Consider the following 6,824-nt stretch of genomic DNA (forward strand, 5'->3'; position numbering starts at 1 on the left):
AGTTCATGGGTTTTTGGTTTTTGTTTTCAATTGATTTTTATTCAGCGGGGAATTTAGGGCAGATTTTAGTTTTGAGCTACAGATGCAGAGTTTTTCAATTTTTCTTCTGAGTTCTTGTTCTGCTTTTCAAATTTTTTATTTTGTTAATTATATGTATTAAAGGTTCTGTAATTTTGAATTTTGGTATATTGAATTTCGCTATATAAGTTCAATTATGCTATATTGAATTCTGCTATATTGAGGGTCCGTTTGGGAAACACCAATAAGCTACTTTTTTTAACTTTTGACTTATAAAAAGTTACATTAATAGTGTTTGGTACAATTTTTTAGATAAACTTTTAACTTTCCAAAAAGTTATTTAAGAGCTTTTAAAGAAGTTAAAAAATGTGACTTTTCCTATTTTCAAAAGCTATTTTATCACTCCTATTTAATGCACAACTTTAAAACAAGGACTTCTATAATAACTTTCCAAACATAAAATAACTTATTTAAAAGTTGTTATTAATAAAAAGTCCTTATATTTTAAGCTCTTTTTCAAAAGAACTTATTTAAGAAGTTTAGCCAAACTGGCCCTGAGTTTTGGTGAATTAACTGATGAATTACTGAATTTAATTATGTTGAATGTTGTATGAATTGTATGAATTGATATATTTATCTGGAATCTGGATTGCTATCATTCTAAATTTAGAAGGAACAACCACAAAATGATCAGCAACCACACTATAATGGCTGAGTTTTTATTTTGCTGCCATTCTGAATTTTGATATAGTTGTTGTCATTTTGAGTTTATATATTGTTGTCAATTCAAAATGTCCAATTTACTTCCTTGACTTGAGGGTATTTTGTTAGACATTGTTTATCTTTGGCATGTTTAATTTATTTGTTTTTAGAAGCTAAATTGTAAGTGTCATCATCTTTTGGATATTAAATTGGTGGTTTATCCTTATTTTTTTATTATCTAGCATTTGGTCCTCGAAATATTAGTTTGCTAGCAAAATGGTCTTCATTTTGTGTGGAAAAGTCAAGAAGAACCAATCTTTTGGAGACTAAGGTGTAATTCTCAATCTTTGAAGGATCATTTTTGTCAACAAACTAATTTTTGTAATGTTTTACTCATTTGATGTGTGTATTGGAGCATATATGTAATCAAAATAGCTTATGTAAGGACAACCTTTCATTTACACAAGTACTTATATCATATGTAGTTTTCCATTCATAATAAGCTCACAAGCCTATAAAAGCATTAGTCTTGTTTGTTCATGAGATTTTTAGTCTATATTTAATTAAATCGGTTCAACCACGGTTCAACTCCGGTTAAATCATTGAACCATTGAACTAGTCACTTGATCGGTCCGGTTCTCGCAACCTTGGTAGTTTCTATCGACCAAGATGGGGAACATCCGCTCACAATAGCGGTTAGTAAATCTTGCAGAGTCATTCGCGGGAACTTCCTTCTCCGCCTCGTCGATGCGGTTAGCTTTCTTCAACTGCTTAGAAGGTGGCTTGCCTTTTGACGGAGTTTGTGCCTTAGTGGGCGCTCTTTGAGTTGCCCCTTTTGTAGGTGTCTTTTTCGAAGCCTTTCCCTTTCCTTTCTTGGTGGCCCTCCTGAAAAGGAAGAAAAGAGGAAACATTAAGCCCAGAGAGATCAACACCGGAAATAAGAAAAAGCAAATGAGAATTAATGCCGAAAAAAAAGTAAAGCATCTTAAATACATGGTAGCTACAACATGTAAGTAAAACATCAATATGATCATGTGGGCATCTCACTAGCACTAGATACAAGAGTGAAAGAAGCATATAAGTATAAAGCATGAAAAGGGTAAACTCAAGCATCGATGTCAATAATGATAACAGATGCAAGAATGGTGCGAATCATAAGAAGACAATTGGCTCAAACTAACTCCAAGACAATGAAGCATAAAAATTGGAGAAGGTGGGGTTAGAGAGTATTGAACCACTAATTCTCGCATGACACTACAAGCGTAGCAATCCATAAATAATGAGCATTTTGATGATGAAAAACCATGGAAAATAAGCTCAATGCACACGGAGTGCTAGTGTTATGAAAAAGAAGCACTAAGTTGAAAGAATAAGATAAAAAATGAACCAAGGTGTCATTAGTTCTTTTTTACAAACACTTGGTGTGCATATTATAAACAAGAAGCAAATTGAGAAGTCCAAGTGTGTAATATACCCAAATAGAATGCCAACTACCATAATACCACATAATAAAAATAAGCCAAGAGGTATGAAATAATCCACCAATTCAAAATGTAAATTGAAACTCAACACCCATGCAAGAATATAAGAGGAAGAAAGAAAAAAACAAGAGTAAGCTACAAATAACAAAATTAAAATGCAACTAAGAACAAAGAGAGTATTCAAATGTAATAAAAAAATAAAAGTAAAAAAAAAACAAAAGAGAATGAGAAATAAGACCTTGAAAAAAGGAAGAAAGTGAGGTTGAGTGCAAGTGAGAATAAGATAAGAGGAAAGAGAAGAATGGGGGGAAGGGAGAAGGTGGGACCGCCGGAGGTGGTGGTCGCCGATGGTTGGAGGTGGGGAGTAGATGGCAAGGAGAAGGGAGAAGAAAGAAAGAAAGAATAGAAGAAAGACGATGAAATGGAAAGAAATAGGGCAGTGCGCCCTGTAAGTTGAATCGGCCATGTGACGTGTGCGCGTCAACCACGCGTACGCGTGGAAAGCAGAAAAGAGAAGATGATGCATATGTGTCAGTCATGCATACGTGTGGAGACTTTTCTTGCTCTTCACACAACACCCGCATGGTTCCAGCATAACTCTCTGTTTTGGAACCATGCAGTAGCAACATTTCAGCAAAATTTCAGCACAATTCATGAAACCAGCGCAATGCGTATGCATCTGTCACGCACAAACGTGGGTAGGAAAAAATCGGGTGACGCGTACGCGTCAAATATGCGTACACATGGGGTGGGTTGTGCGCCTTGCACCCGACCCGCATGGTTCTAGCATAACTCTCGGGTTTTGGAACCATGCAGCAGCACCCTCCCCGCACCAATCTCGCATGGTGGTTTTCGGGAGTCACGCGTACGCATCAGGCACGCACACGCGTGAGATGCCTTATTTTGTTTCAAGCATAAGAAAAGGTAATTAAAGCACAATACAAGCGTCTATGCAATCAAAATAGCACTAGAACACCTAAAATTCAATGATACTACTCAAATAGCCAAACTAATCAAACTAACAACAATGAAAACCTTATCAAACAATCAAAATTCAAATAGATCTAAGCAAACTCAAACAATTCAACCAAAGAAAAGAGAACAAAGTAAATCAAGCTATCAATAAAGAAGATCATACCATAGTGGAGTGTCTCCCACCTAGTACTTTTCTTTAACGTCCTTAAGTTGGACGGTCATGAGCTCAAGACTCTTCTCCCTTGGGTCCATCCTTAAGAAGGAACACCTCCAATTCCTTTGGTGACTTATAACCATGATACTTTTTTACCTTGTGGCCGTTTTCTTTGAATGTTGCTCCACTTTGAGGATAGAATAGCTCAACCACTCTGTAGGGCTTCACTTCTTTCACTTTGAAAGGGCCATCCCACCTCGAGCAAAGTTTGCCTGGCATAAACCTAAGTCTTGAATTGTATGGAAGAACTTTATCACCCTCTTGGAAATCTTTCTTGCGGATATGGTCATCATGAAATGCCTTAGTCTTCTCCTTATAGATCCTTGCATTCTCATAGGCCTCTATCCTAAGACATTCAATTTCTTCTAATTGCAACTTCCTTGCTATGCCCGCCTTAGTGAAGTCCATGTTACATTGCTTGACCGCCCAATACGCCTTATGTTCAATTTTAACCAGGAGATGACATGCCTTCCCATAGACAATTCGAAAGGGACTCATCCCTAACAGAGTCTTATAGGCCGTCCTATATGCCCACAAGGTGTCTCCTAACCGAGAACTCCAATCCTTTCTTTGTGAATTCACCACTTTTTACAAAATTCTTTTTATCTCTTGGTTGGATACCTTCGCTTGGCCGTTAGTCTGAGGGTGGTAAGCAGTTGCAACCTTGTGTAGTACACCATACCATTTGAGTCATGCTTCCATCTTCCTGTTGCAAAAGTAAGTATCTTAGTCGCTCACGATGCCTCGTGACGACCCATAGCGGCAAACAATATTATTTCTTATGAAAGAAACCACAGTGTTAGCGTCATCAAAGCGAGTAGGAATCATTTTCACCCACTTTGATACATAATCAACCGCCAATAGAATGTAAAGATACCCACTAGAATTAGGAAATGGTCCCATAAAATCAATGCCCCATACATAAAAAATTTCACAAAAAAGCATTGGTTGTTGACGCATTTCATCCTTTTAGGATGTATTTCCTGATTTTTGACATTGATGGCATAAGAGACAATATTGGTTTGCATCCTTGAATAATGTTGGCCACCAGAATCCGCAATCTAAAACCTTTTTAGTTGTCCGTTGGGGGTCAAAATGGCCACCACACTCGGAAGAATAACAAAATTCAAGAAAAGATTTGAATTCCAACTCCATAACACATCTACGAATCACTTGGTCGGCCCCACGTGTCCATAAGTGAGGGTCATCCCAAATATAATACTTGGAATCACTCCTCAACTTGTATCTTTGTTGTTTTGAAAAGTTAGAAGGAAAGATTTTTGTGACCAAGTAATTCGCCATAGGCCCAAATCAAGGAAGGCTATTTGAAATAGCATGCAAACCATCCAACGAAAATGAATCGTCAATTGGGAATGGATCATACTTAAGATTTTCAAGGCGGCTTAGATGGTCCGCAACCAAGTTTTGTGACCCACTCCGATCTCTAATCTCAATACCAAATTCTTGCAAGAGCAAGATCCAACGGATGAGCCTAGGTTTCGATTCATTTTTCGCTAATAAGTATTTCTGGGCCGCATGATCCATATACACCAATATCTTCGAGCCTAGCAAATATGATCTAAATTTTTCTAATGCATGAACAACCGCTAGAAGCTCTTTCTCAATAGTGGTGTAATTGGAGTGCGTCGCATCCAATGTCTTAGAAGAATAGGCAATAATGTAAGGGAGCTTACCCTCGCGTTGTGCAAGCGCGGCACCCATAGCACGATTGGAGGCATCACACATAATCTCAAATGGTTGTGTCCAATCGGGTCCTCTTACAATGGGTGCTGTGGTGAGGGCCTCCCTTAGCTTTTCAAATGCCTCTTTGCAAGCATCACCAAACTCAAACTCCACATCTTTCTACAGTAGACTTGACAAGGGAAAGGCGATCTTACTGAAATCCTTAATGAAGCACCTGTAAAAACCTGCATGTCCCAGAAAAGAGCGGACTTTCCTTACAGAAGAGGGTAAGGCAGACTAGTAATAACATCAACTTTAGCTGGGTCGACTAAAATGCCTTTATTAGAAACAACATGTCCTCACACTATATGAACTACCCAAAGACAACGTTTCAAGTTCACCAATCATATCCTTATGTGTGCACAAATCTTTTGAGAACTTAGCATACTTAGGAATTTGTTGAATAGCATCAAGAAGTAGAATGGTTACCTCAACCTTCTTGAAGACTTGTAACATGCTGAGGTCGAACTCCAGAGCCTTCTTAGCTTTCTTCACCATAGAAGGAAATGGAATGAGGATGGATTCATCCATCACGGCCTTCCTCTTGGGTTCCTTGATGTTCACTTCACCTCCTTATTGCCTTAGTTCCTCCTCATCCTCAATTTGTGCTTCTACAACCACCTCCTCCTCATGGATATCCTCCATGGTCTTGGGAGTCACCTCTTTTAACATAGTTTCGGACCTTAGAGTGATGGTATTAAGGTTACCTTTTGGGTTAGGAAGGGGTTGGGAAGGAAGGTTAGAAGAGCTAGAAGCTTAGGAGGTGTTGGCATTGTTGGTGGGAGGAGGTAAGGACATCTTAGAGAGCATCTCAGCTATATTGGACATTTGGGTGTCAAGACTCCCAAATTGGTTCTTAGTGTTCTCTTCATTTTTTCTCTATCATAGCCTGAAGCCTCTCTTGTTCTTGGTAGATTGAACAGAAAGAATCCTCGTTTTGGTTTGTGGAAGCGGAAGAGGGTTGATTGGTAGGGGCTTGTTGTCTTTGGTGGGGTGGTTGGTATCTTTGGTTGTTGGTTTGGTTTTGTTGCGTGTGTTGGTATGGTTGATTATGGTGATTTTGGTTGCCTTGATAGGTATTATTATGGAATAGTGGTTGAGAGGGAGAGTGGTAATTGTTTTCGTATTGAGAAGAGGGGTTGCTTTGATTCCACCTTTGATTGTAGTTGTTTCCTTAGGAGTTGTTCCTCCACCCTTTATTATACTTATTAACCATGAGAGTAATTGCCTTGACCTTGAGGGTGGTTGGAAGAACATTTGTTGTAATTGTTGGCTACAGCGAGAGTGTAGTCTCCTTAGACTTGAGGGCATTGATCAGTGCAGTGTGAGGTACAAGAGCACACACCACACACCCTTGGAGGTCCTTCAAGTTGGAGGATTTGAGGTGGGGCTTGAATGGCTTGGATCGATGGAAATGCCTTTTGTCCTTGATGAATCTTCTTTAGGAGAGTGGTCATTTTTCCAAGCACTTTAGTCAAAGGCAAGTCGAAAGAAGGTGCTTCCACCACACTTTTAAGAGGATTGTTCCTCATCTTGCATGTTGGGTAGCTTCGGCGACATCATTGATCAAACTCCATGCTTCCTCCGCCGTCTTATTCTTAGAAGGAGAACCACCACTAGATGCATTAAGCAATCTCCTATCTGCTGCACAGAGACCTCTAGTGAAATAGCTAATGAGTAAATGAGTATCT

This window comes from Arachis hypogaea, chromosome 2 (genome assembly GCF_003086295.3).
Source record: "Arachis hypogaea cultivar Tifrunner chromosome 2, arahy.Tifrunner.gnm2.J5K5, whole genome shotgun sequence".
Lineage (NCBI taxonomy): Eukaryota > Viridiplantae > Streptophyta > Magnoliopsida > Fabales > Fabaceae > Arachis > Arachis hypogaea.